Raw genomic sequence first — 13,890 nt, 5'->3', positions numbered from 1 at the left:
CGGGCAGGAGGTCAGGCACAGGTCCGTTATCTGATCGGTGGGACAACCCGCTCCAGCGATGATGGAAAGCATGTGGTCAAGGTTCTCAGCAACGGGGGTAATTTACATGCGTTTCCAAGGTATGCTGGAACGGGGTGAAAATGCTGCACATTGGTGGCGGTGCTTTCAAGCAAGTCAACAAGGGAGACATAATGGCGCAGTGGTTAATGGAGCTGCGCACTAAATAGGAGGTCATGAGTTCGAATCTTTCTTAGAGCCTTTCGGCGCAGCTTTGCCGGGGGGCATTGCGCCAACTCCTGAGCGATAGCACAGTGCAGTGGTACACGGGTTTGATTGCAACAAAGCTCAGGTTCGAGCCCACTTTAGGGTTGCAACTTAAAACAAAAAGTGTCTTTAAAAGAAGTTGCCGTCCTGGAACGGTATTTTACTAAAGCTAGTAATACCAGGTTTTCGGCAGGTCAGATAGCTCAGCACGTTACTGTGCCTGCTGGGTAGCCCCAGCGTTTTGGGCAAAAGCGCCACGGCTCATGAAAACATGGCCCAGGTTAAGCGGATTTGTGGAATATTGCTGTTGCTCTCTTTGGGATAAGTTGGTGTTGTTGAAGAAGAAAGGAGGTGGGGTATCGGGAGCACGTAACTTCCATCCTCAACACGGGGTTTAGATTCTGTCGGGCACCAGGGTTGTTTGATTAGGACGGATGGCACACAAGTGTTCGCAGGGGTGCTCTTCAAGGCGGAGTATGCGATGGGAGGAATGTATGCCAGAGTTATGTTTTTATTGGCATTAGCGCAACGAGGGGAATTAACATTATGCGTATTGTTGGGTTTGCCGTATATTGGATGACAGATTTTGCGCTAATAATGGTTAAGGTGCGTTTCAGAGGTATTTCGTTATTTAATGAACGGTGGGACGGAAGAAAGTGTTCAGGCTTTTTCAGGGCTGCTTTAGCCCGGGGGCATAAACTGGTGTGACTTGGCACAATATATGGTACCTGCTGAGCCATGTGGCATAAGCTTTTCAAAGGAAAAAGCCCCGCTTTCAAAATGTTTTGCACGGGAGGAAGATTAAGGTGGCAGTGCGCGTGCCGGATATGCTTGTATCTTCTGCCGCAATCTTTGTTTTTTGGGAGTATGGTGTGGGGCACCATGGCGAGGTGTCGGGAAGTTACATTGGAAAGTAGAAGGATGTTTTGAGTTAAGGGGCCTTTCGCAGCGGTACAGGGCAGGCTCGGATACTACCAAGGCTGGGAGAGTTGGGCCGACTAATGGACTCTTGGGAAAGGAAAAGGGGGAAGCAAGTTCTTGGGACACGGAGTAGTCGCCGCACCTGGCAGACAAAGTTTTCCACAGATATGTACAGTTTGGTTTTATGATTGTGGAATAAATTCTGCGGCCTTCTTATGCCAACAAACAAACAAGTCTCATTCTGCACTTTCTGGGGGGGAAAGGGCAATGAGTTATGATTATATGTTGGTTGGCACATGGACGGATGCCGGGGTTATGCCAGGTTCGACGACACGGAGCCCGGCGGAATGGAGGAGGCACCCCCGATAACCCGGGCGGCGTCCTTCTCGGTCCCCAGCCCCTTCCCCCTTTGGAAAAGGGGGGAAGGGGGCAAATTGGGAAAGCCTGCAAATGAAATGCGCGGCAAACAAAAGAAATGCCCGCGAAAGCCGAAGCGCGGCAAATAACGAAGAAAGCCCGCGAAGGGCAACAAAGGGAAAGGGGAGGGGTTTCCCCTTCATAAGGAGCGGGGGTCCCGCTACTAACGAGGAAGCAGCTGCAGCCGAGGGACACCCGTGCACTTCCACGGGACTGCAGCAGAGGGTTTTCTTTTTCCCACCCACCAACCCTACGAACAGAACAATCAGGAAACGCCTGGTCGTCGGCGTCGCAGGACGACAAGGCGGTGTGGCGGTGTTTGGCCAGACAAACACAGGAGACAGACTCCGGAAGAGCCAGGAGAATGCAGGAAGGGTCTTCGCTCTTCCCAGACCCAAAGCCCCTTGGGAGCCTAAGCGGCAGGGGCGGCGGGGAAGGACAATTACGGCTCAGCTTCCCCCAAAGAAACGGCACTCTCCCCGCCCAGGAGCACCTGCAAGGGCAGGCAGGCTCGGATACTACCAAGGCTGGGAGAGTTGGGCCGACTAATGGACTCTTGGGAAAGGAAAAGGGGGAAGCAAGTTCTTGGGACACGGAGTAGTCGCCGCACCTGGCAGACAAAGTTTTCCACAGATATGTACAGTTTGGTTTTATGATTGTGGAATAAATTCTGCGGCCTTCTTATGCCAACAAACAAACAAGTCTCATTCTGCACTTTCTGGGGGGGAAAGGGCAATGAGTTATGATTATATGTTGGTTGGCACATGGACGGATGCCGGGGTTATGTCATTTGTCCTTGTTAAGTGCCTAGAAGATTATACATGTGGGCTCTTTACAGTTCCCCCTTTATGGGGCAGGGAAAGAAGGTTGTAGGGGCTGAACTGAGTCTTCTGAACGGTGGAATTAGCTCAGGGTCAGAATTGCAGCCTAGAGCCATGGCAGCAACATCAATACTCGCATGGCACCAGCAGGCAGCTCGCTGATTAATAAAGCTCATTTCAATTTGCATCTGCAGATCGTTTACCTCTTAAAACTGTATCAGCGGGGACTGCATCAGTGTGTGTAATCCGTAAATTAATTATAAACTTTTAATCTCAGATGAGGGCTCAACAGGTCCTGGTCAGTGGAACGAGGCGCCTCCCCCGCGGAGCTCGCAAACATTTCATTAGCGATTCCAAGTACACAAGTTTATTAACCAACATCTTAATTGCCCAAAGCACTCATGCCTGCGCAGATCAGAGGTTAATCTGCTTTTTCGCAAGCTCAATTTGGAGCTGTGATTTTCACAATTAATAATCGTTTTTTTTAGACAGTGACGACCTTGATCAGCCTTGAGGTGAACTCCCAGGGGCTTGGAGGATGCCTTTGTACATTTTCAATTTCAGCTGCTGTGATAATTACATAACTCCCCTGCCTCCTCCATCCTTCACTTTCATTAAAAGTAGACAAGGGTAATCAATCCTCTTTCTGCGCCGAGTATCGTTTGCGAATCAGTAACCTCGTCCTTCTAAAACACTGTGCTTTCCCTGGAATGTTTTGCTCAATTAATGCAGGATTACAATAAATATGTTATATTGAAATTGTGATATTATGCGTAGAGTTTGTTATATAAACTAAATCACATCAAATAAATAAATAAATAAATAAATAACTACGGCGATAGTGTGCTTCCTTTTTTCTATATCACCATCCAGTACATATAAAAGCAGGTTACTAACAGGCATAATTCAAAGGTGAGGTTTCTTAATTAAAACGCTGGATTAAGGACATGCCTATGCCCAGGAGACATGCATAGTTGCCAACATGACCCATTCCGATCTGTAGGTGCTTATCCAGTCCTGTTTGTTTCTTTGCATTCTGGGACTCCAAAGTTCCTACAAGTTGTCTCCTCACAAAATGATCAGTGCATGGACACAGAAGCAGCAACAAACCTCACTTCCTTTTTGTTCACCAGAACCTCACATGAGTTGAGCTAAAACCTGGAGCCGGAGTCAAATGGGTCCATCCTGCACCCGAAATTCCCACTGCCTATTAGGGCATGAGACTCTGGCAGCATTTCTCCATTCCTTTTGCCAGTAGGAGTTGGGATGCCAGGGTGCAGGATATTCCACCTGAAGACGTGTGGTCACGGGATAGGAAGATTCTATCGCTGGATTTTCCATTGAGAATGAATCAAATGTTTTCCATCGGATTTTGTCGCAAATGTATGTGGGAGGTGGGTTATGGTAATAATAAAGGTATGGGAGATTTGGGGGAGCTGCGGGGGGTCTCCTCCCGCATACATTTGCGGTAACATGTCTTGTATAAAAAAAAAAGAATTTGATGAATTCTCCCATGATGAAAACTTCTCGATGGAATCAAAGAGAACCTGTGTCACCTGAGTTCAATCCATTCAGCTGCTGCTTGCTGATACATGGTGTTATTAAATGGGTTTGTCATTTTGTTTTCACGGTCGGGCTCAGAGCGCACCCATTTAAGCCGTTTGGATCAGCTAGTACTAGTTTATACATCTTGCTATGTCTATTTCAAAGAATTGGATTTTCGTTTAAACTATAGTATTTCATTGTTGTTAGTTCCTTTCTGTTTTTTTTTTTTTTTAATAACTAATCGGATACTGAGGATTTCCAGTGGCTTGAAATAGCCTTTCTTCACTCCCATTGATTGGAGACATTTTAGATTGGGCAGTTGTCACCCGTGGATAGTTCCTTGACTGATATTTAACGGGCGAATATGTTGCAGCTGTGGAGAAGGCACATATGATGGGCACACCTTTAGTGTGATGATGGTACTCCAAGGGCAAGCCAATTTCTGCTGGGCCGTGCCAGGAAAAGCCAGGAGGTTTCCTCTCTGGCATTTAGTGGTAATACATTGTGTGCATGGTGGTTTCCACATCTCACCATTACAGTGTCCAGTGACTTAAGCTGAGCCAGTTATTCACCACCACCTTTCCCTAAAACCACAGATAATTCTGCAAGTAGATGTGCCTGCACATATCCCCAATATATCATTATGTATATTTAGCATCACCAGTACACCCCACTCACCTTAAAAATGGTGATGCTGTTCTTACGACGTGAACTTTAGTGAATAAACTATCAAGAATACACACATTGGGTAGATATGTGGGATATGATTAAGGGACACCATATAGAGATATGTTTCTGTAACTGAGTTTTGGGCATTGGAAGATGTCTCCTCTCGAATTGATAACATAATTCCCACCTTATTGCAGACCCCTTATAAAACACATTCCCTTTTAGTAGGGCAGCCAATTACTTAAGTATTCCTTCTCTATAAATATATTAACTTGTGACTTTCCTAATAAAGTTCTATTTCTCATTCTTCATCCACCAAACAAATTGCAGAACTTTTTGTGGGAGCCAAAATCCCACTATAGTGGATGTCTTCTTCTCTAGCATGTACGGTGACCATATCTCTCATGTAAACCTAATTTTTTCACTCATGGTTCTTGGTGATGTCCTATCTAATGGCTATATATTTCTGAGAACATATGGAAAGTCAGTCACTTACCCAAAAATGTATTGTTGTCACACATGGCAAATGCCACACCCTTGATCTCATCTTTAGCCTTAAGGAAGTCTTTATTTTGATATCTGACCTCCCAGCAACAGGCTGATCTGATCATTTTGCTATCCATTTTGTACTCGTCAGAGCTAAATGTATGCCTCTTATCCTCTTCCCTATTCCTAAACAGAGCTTGTATAACTCTTAACACTTGAAGCATTTCTTTCACACCCTCATTTTCCTCCAATCAAAGTTGAAACAATCTCTGCTAAGAAAAACACTAATAAATAGTTTACTGACACAATACCCATGATTAAGAAAACAAGGCATCAAGTGTAAAGTTCTTGGAGATAGAGCGCTAATCCTCAAGGGAAGCAATCTTGCCCAAGATATTTGGAACTTGTAAAACTTTGATTATCAACACTAATGAAGTCTATCTAGATCAAAGAATAACTGAAACACTCTTCCCACAAAATAATTTGTCTGAAATGGTCATGAATAGAGGAATCCTGCTTTAATGCAAAAACGGAGCATTCCAGGTCTGTGTGTGACTTTGTGTATTTTTACCAAAAGCTTAAAAACATCCATAAATACATAGATGAAAAATAAGGCAACTTTTCAAGAACTAGGTACATTTGAGCTTCTCTGCAATCAGTGTCGCTGATGTCATTGCTTATCACAGATAACTGTCTTCCTCTTTCCACATCGCAATCCGAACTTATTAATTCAAGTCAATGTGCAGGCTCTCCTTTGGATACTAGTCCTCCTGAAACTTTTAAAACATTTGGCTGACATTCTTCTAATTGTCAAGATACCTAAGGCATATGGCGAACGCCTCTCATCAGCAGGACGCAGTCTGTGTTATCCTGAACAAGCAATATCATTCGATATCGTATTTAAAAACCGCAGGCAGACCCAGCTGATTTAGCAACTTATCAATCAATTTGAAAGACAAGATATTGGAATCAGCTCCCATTATTTGCAGAGCAGCATAACCCTTTAACCCCAGCAAAGGCAGGATTTTCGGCCACTCCGTGTCATGGAAGCTGTGGCACTTTACATCAACAATGACATTGGAATGGAAGTTGAATCACAAGATGCCAACGTCCTGATTCGTTGATATTTCTCTGTGAAATTGTACACCTTTGATCATGCTATTCTGCCAAATCATCAAAATATGATCAAGCTCCTAGGCTTGGCCCTGAACTGGATATGCACTTATCTATCAGCACCCCTGATTTTCATATTCACTCATTCAGAATCTATTCTTGTAATTCTGCCCATGATACCCAGCTGCTGATCTAAGTCTAACCTTTTTACGAAGCATCGCACTCTAATTTCTTGTCTTTTTGCAATGAATTCCTGGATGTCCCATCACAAATGTAAACAAAATGCTTCCAAGAAGGTGACCCTGGTTGTCTATGACAAGAATGAGATTTGGCCAGCATAAATCTGGAAATTTGCCTTAGCCACCTGCTGGATGCTATTCTTAAGGGTGAAAAATCTTGGAATCTATACAATTTATTTGTTTTGTTGGACATACCAAATTGCCAAGACCGATTTCTTTATTTTAAGGATATTTAAGTTGATTTGCTGTCCTTTTCTCACTGTATCCAAGCGACTCTATTGCTAGTTAAATCACGCCTTGACTATGACAACAACATTTACCTTTTCCACCCGATTCCTGATGAATTGCTTGTAAGTGTCCACAAAATGATGCTACTTGATATTTATTGTGACTGATCTGAGGAGATTGTGATACTCTAACCTTTTGTGCCTTGCACTGGCTACTTCAGCGAGAACATCCAGAAAATAATCCTTGTGAATTGCACCTCGTATTTTATATGTGCAAACTCCTCCCTTTATCAGGAAATGATTCTCACAGCGCTGCCCAACATGGACTCTCATCTTCCAATGAGCAGCTTCTCATGCCGATCGAATCGCAAGATAAAGCGAGTGGGAGGCCGACCTTACTCACTACAGACACCTACTGTGGCAAATGGCAAGCATGTATTGAGACAGGCAACCCAGCAGATTTTGACTTTTCAAAGTTTGCTTTAAATACTTTTATATCAATATGTTTAGACATGAAACATCCTCATCAAAAATGTATTTATTCCAGTAAGGAATACCATAAAATCTTGCATAAATGCATTATACATCATAACATTTTATAATTCCAGAACAGTAACAGAGCAATAAAATATATATCACTAACATTTCATATATATGGATAAATACACCAAATCATTCAATCTGTACCCTAAAGTAAAATATCAGAAATCAAGCAGGCCTTTTCCTCCTAATCTGTCAAGCATGTTTTAAGCACTGTGAAACATTATAAAGTATTAACTTATTATCCGATTGGTAGCGTATGAGCAATGTTTGCCAAACACTCCTTATATTCATTTGTTTAAAAATCATTATGAGTAAGTGTAAGTGGGACAAAAGAGCATGAATAGTTCAATGTTTTCACTTAAATCAGAGCATGATTTGCAGGCCTTACTCCCTTCTCCTTCCCATTTACCAACAATTGTACCCAGTGAGTATTAGAGTATTAGATCGAGAAGGGAGTAAGGCCTGCACACTTACACTTACTCGAAATTTAAGGAATGATAACCGTGCTCTGCAATTACTAATAGAGACAGATAAGGTTCTTGTAGGAGGTTGAATTTCTATTCTCGATTATTGTGGATTAGACCCGATAATGAACTGCTGCCAATTTACAAGAAAGGAACCACGATTCATGGGCTCGTTTAACAGTTCACTTGTTCGATATCTTGTTGATCTCGTTTGAAAGAGCAGAATCCTGTAGTTGCTCCAGAGCCAGCGCTTTTGCTGTATTTCCGTATATATTTGAACCATGTTAGATCGTGGGAACCTAATTACAATTAAAATCTAGACATGCTGTTGTGTAGTAATTCAGGTTCTTGCCAGTCTATAACTCTACCTAGTAAAGGAGTAATCTTAGATTAGTCTTGTATCCAGTACCATAGATTCTTATCTCCAGACTCAAAGAGAGATTGGGGGTACTCGATGGAAGCTGTAGCAGTTTTGTTAGAATTTTTCATTTCCTTCTTTCCAGGATTTTCCTATTGCCGTAGCCCCACAATTCGGAGCCATATATGGCTGCAGCTTGGGCTTTGGCCATGTAGATTTCTAGGGCTGGAGTTACAACAGCTTTGCCTTCGAAGTGATTAGAGAAGGACTTCATTGCCCTGGCCCCCCTGTTTTTCTCATGTAAGTTCGATCTTCAGAAGTTGTTTGGACCAAAAGCCCTTTTCGTCTAACCGAACTCCCAAGTTATCATAATGATCAACTCTTCCCAATTGGGCATTCACCAATTCCAGTTTTATGTTTTGACAGTTTTTCTGGCCCAAATTTAATATTTTGTTTTCTTAGCATGTATCTCTAGTCCCATGCTGGAACAGTGCGTGTTAAATCAATACAGAGCATTTGGTAAAGCCCCCAGGCTCTTGCTAATGAATACTGCATCATCAGTAAATAATGGAGTGTTTATTAATTTGCCACCAAAATTGGTGCATCTGATTTCAAGCTGTTTAATCTTTCTATAAGATTGTTTATACAACGAGAATAAAAGCGGTGCGAGAACGCATCCTTGGCTCCTTTTATTGGAAAAACGTGTGTACACTTGTCGGCCATGCCAAATCTAACTTGGGCATAGTTGCCACTATATAGGTTTACAAATGCTGACAAGAGATTTCTCAGAACTCCTTTTTTATACAGGGAATTCGACAATTCCTGCTTTGGGACTGCATCAAAAGTGGTCTGTAGATCAACAAAGACTAAGGGCCTCATCACAAGTTGGACGGTAGCCTTTAAATGCGGCAGTAAAGCTATTACTGCCACATTTAAGGGTCTGCCCAAACATGGGTCTGGCATGTTTGCCCCAGCTCAGAGCTAGGGGTAAAGGCGCCAGTAAAATTCAAATGTTTGGGCGCAATTAGCGCCACGCTATTAGCACATGCTAATTGCACTGAAAATTCCCCATTGGGTCCAAAGGACCCAATGGGGAATGGGGAGTTACAGTTAACGCCCAACCCTTGATCCGGTGCTAATAACGCCAGACTGGTTGGCAGTAAAGCTATAAGCATGTGCGGTATCCCAGTGGTAATACTGCCGGGATACCGCCCAACTTGTGATGGGGCCTTTATATAGAATTTGACCACATAAAATTTCGAATTTTTGTTAGATTAGTTGCAACCGAAAAACATAGTCAGTTGTATTCACCCACATTCTAAAACCCACCTCGAGATGTGAAATGGCCTCTTTCTCACTCACCGAGCTTCCAGCCATTTCAATAGAATCTTGATATACATCTTAGCACTGGAGTCGATGAGAGGTATCAGACAATAGTTAGTATCATTCTTGTCTCCCTTCTTATGCAATGGCACTATTTCTGCCCCCTTCTAAGTGGCCGAAACATCTTCTCTGTTACATATTTTATTGAACATTTTGGTTAAAATCGGCACCCATACTATTAGTTTGGATAAAGTTGATCTAAACCTGGGGTTTTGTTTGCGCACTATGACATAATTAATTGTTCTACTTCATTCATTGTAATTACTAGGGGGAGAAAGATAATAGATGGTGGTTCATATAAATCACCCAGCATATGACAATCCAGACAAAAAGGTTTATAATATGTTTCCTAAAATGATTAATCTGCATATTTTATATGGTATAGATTGTGATGCCATATGACTCATTGTGTGTCCCTTTGTCCTGAAAATTCCAAAATGTCCTGTGGTCATAACTAGTGAAGGCATTGTTCACTGCTGTCCATCTTCCATTAATCTGGTTGTTTTTTCTTGGATAGCACTAGGTTTTTATATTTTTTTGTCTGTGGTAATCCCAATATATAAAAGGGGGGACCACTTAGCAGCCTCAAATTATTGTCCTATTTCCCTTCTAGACGCTGACAGCAAAATCTTTGTGGGCCAACCCGTTAGGCATTATACCAAAGCAACAAACAGAGTTTAGGAGGGGATTGTCGACCTCCCTTAATGGGCTGAGTCTAACTTGCCTTAGTGTGCAATCTTTTGGAGAGGGTGGTACTCCCCCTTTTGGAGAATGGATTGATCTCTCACAGGCGTTAGACACTATTAACAGAAATCTTCTCTGGAAAAAGTTGAATGCTTGTGGGGTGCCATCCAATCTTCTATCCATCCTCACCGAACTTCACCACAACTCATCTATGTGAGTTAGGATATCCAGAGCGGGTGCTCTGTCAGGCCCGATTAAGATTGAACAAGGAGTGTGTCAAGGGTGTTTGATTGCCCACCTCCTCTTTATTCTCTTCATGTCTGACTTGAGTTTATGGTGCAAGCTAAAGGCCTCATCATTCCAAAGATTGGAGACACTAAAATTAATTGGCTAGCCTATGCCGATGAGATAGTTGTTTTAGATCACACACAAGTTGGGTTGCAACGTTTTCTCTCGGCTTTGGCAGATTATGCTAAGTGCAATGATTTAATAATCAATCCAAATAAAACTAAGATCCTTGTTTTCAAACATCCAAAACAAGGTCTTTAAGCCATACATTTGGGACCTGGAGAAGCCTCCCATAGATACAGTCTCTGAGATCACCTATTTAGGTGCGACTATTGAATCTTTTCCGACTATGGGCCACCTTCTTGCAGTGATTAATCTCAAGGTCCACAATATGGGGGCTCAGATTAAAAGAATCCATCTAAGATTTTGCAAACTCTCCATCCAATCCCTGGTGAGATTTTATATAGGAAAAGTAGTTCTGATTATATTTTATGGCCTGGATATTAAACCCTTATCCATGAATATAGATTGTGATAAACTCGAGGCCAAACTATGGAAAAGGTCTTTAAATTTGCCTAACTGTGTACGTATTGTATGCTTAAGGTTTGAATTGGGCTTGAACTCGCTTAGGGCTATGATGGAATGGAGATGAGTTTCTATGCTGAGATTAATCTTGGACCTACCTAAAGTGTCTCTTTATGAAGACGTGGCAGTGCTGAAAGAAAGAGGTGTGAACATTTTTCTTAACAACCTTAGTTCAAAGTGCCAGGGTATATCAGCTGACTCGGATTGTTCAAAGGAACCCCTTATCCAGAACCCAATGAAAGTTAAAGTTTGTATACAGTGAATGGACTAGATTCAGACAATTGACAAAATGAGGCTTGGAAAAGCTATCAGCATCACATACAAGAACAGATAAGCCAAGATAATGTCTGCCTCAATATCTAAGCAGATCATCTGATTCAACTATTAGATCAGTCTTTAAATCCTGTCAATAAGAAATAGAGAGGAGTATCCAACTTCAATCTGTGATAAATTCAATGACATGAGAAATAAGTTGCTTCATCATCTACTCTCAAAATGCTCAGGCACGTGGGCTTTCAGAGTGAAAAGATTTCAGAAATGTGAAAGACCAAAGAAATATCGAGGCTTAGTACCACAAAATGAAATACACCAATCACGGGATGAAAGATACAAGTATCTTTATTTCTGTACAGAATTCAAAGCAAAACAGATAGCTATCAGGCTCCCAACACCTTGCAATGTGAAGCAGTAGACACAGTGAGGAGTGAGAGTGCTGGACATCTTAATGCAAGCTGTTTTATACATTTTCATGATCATTGTCCAGACCCTCTCCAAATTAATAATTTACATGTTAGGGTTCATGCCCAGTTCAGATGACAAATATTACAATATTGTTCAACTGATTTAACAAGTTTGCTTATCCATGAAGATTCAATGGCAGTATTGGGTCTCCGGCTCATAGTAAGCCTAGTATCAAGAGAGAACACAATATGTTGCATCCAAAGCACACGGTTTGAGTTTACTCTACATTGTTCCGCTGCTTATATGAGGATGAGGCTTGTGAGCGCAGACAACACTTGTATTGTAGTTGATACGAGTCACAAGGTTTCTTTGCATAGAACAAACAGTCTGCTCTCGGTCAGCCTAAATGTTGACTCAAAGGTCGTTTGGCTCGGCTGTAATTGAAAACACAGTCCACCATTTTAGGACACAAGCAAGAATTAAAATCAAAATGGTGGATAGTTCTTAAAATGGCAGCAAAATTTGATCAGAAATCAGAGCATTTCGAACGTGGTTTTCTGTGCAACGCGAATGGGCTTAGGCCAATATTCATAACAAGGCGGGATTATACGAATACAGTTTAACAAATGTGTCTATGATATAAGGTGGGTGAACTCGGACATTTTTTGGGACAGATTATCATCAGGCAAGGAAACTCTGTTGACCTTTGAAGTTGTTGCTGTTTTAAAAAAAACTAGATTTAGGGGGGCGAGAAAAAACATAGAAAATAATGAAGTAACTTAAATCTGATGAATTCTGTAATGCAGCACTGTTTTGATTTGGTTGTGTTGTATGATGTTCTTAATTATTCTGTTTCCCTTATTTTAAAAAAAAATCTTTTTAGTGTTACCTTTGTATATTTGTTTATCTTAGTTTCTCTGTTTGGATTGTGATTTATTCTTATTATTATTCTGCTCAATATTTCAGTATGTAGTTTTTGATATTTTTATGCTATAAGTTAAATGTCATTGATTCTTTTTTTGTATGTTTTCTAAATAATATGGCTATAACACTATAAATAAAAAATAAAAACATTAAAAAAATCTTAGTATACTAACACACAAACCTTGAACTCAAATAACCTTGAAAAATTATCCAATTGCATTTACATCTCAATTAACTGTTGCTAGATTTTTGCTGCTAACATCATGAAACACTTGTGGAGAATATGTATTTTATAACTGTTACCATAACATAGCATTGGCTGGGATGCATGTCACCTGTGCAAAGTAGGGAATGAGGAATATTCCAACACTGTACTTATTTAAGAAATAATGGCGTATGAGGTGGCCTGTACCATGGGGTAATGGCCTGCCATCCCTAGATAATACCCCACACCATTACCACATGGTAGAGGCCGCCACCGAGACAATAGTCGTTATGAGCACCCGGGGGGCATTTGGAATATTTTGTCTCTAAAAGTAAACAGGTATTTCACATTTGTGTGCCCAATTACTCATCAAAAATAACAAACATTAGTTACCCTGGAAGGGAGGAGCTGAACAATCAGGAACCTAGGAACGCAGGCTGTATTCTAAGGTACAAGCCTGTGTTCTGAGCGCCATGGTTAGTCAGCATCCCCTTCCCTTACCTGCCCCCTTTCCCCCTCTCCTTAGCACCTATGTAGTTTCATACACAGATGCTAAACGTGTCTTTATTGGTTCAATTTGAAAAAAATAAAAATGTGCCTTTACAGTGCGGCCCTTAAAGTCTTTTTTAAAGGTTGATGGCATCACCTCTGGCCCTTAACTTGCGCTCGGGCACTTAACTTGGGTGGCGGGCCATTACCTACAGAGCCGGCCCACAACCTCAGGGCATGTCGCCTTAGTATGGTTTCACCTGACAGAGGAGGAGTACTTTTCCTGACACCATAATGCGTGGCTGGGTCACAGGGAGTGTGGGTGTGTGGCAGGGAAGAGTGGGAACAGAGGTGGGATAGGGCAGTGACAGGGGGTGGGAAGCAGAAGCAGTGGAGGATAGAAAAAGTGTAGACTCAGTGGATTGACGTGGGAGGCAGGAATGGAGCACAGGCTTTTCTCGGGGGTAATGCCTATGTTCCTAGCCTCCTGATTGGATGGCACCACTCCCGTTGGTGCTAGTAGACTTTATTGGGCACCCTGATTAGCCTCTGCACCCCTGCCTCTCTGTTTCGGTGGATTCTGC

The sequence above is a fragment of the Ambystoma mexicanum genome, chromosome 9 (genome assembly GCF_040938575.1).
Source record: "Ambystoma mexicanum isolate Mex_15411 chromosome 9, UKY_AmexF1_1, whole genome shotgun sequence".
NCBI lineage: Eukaryota > Metazoa > Chordata > Amphibia > Caudata > Ambystomatidae > Ambystoma > Ambystoma mexicanum.
This window is presented reverse-complemented; position numbering follows the sequence as displayed.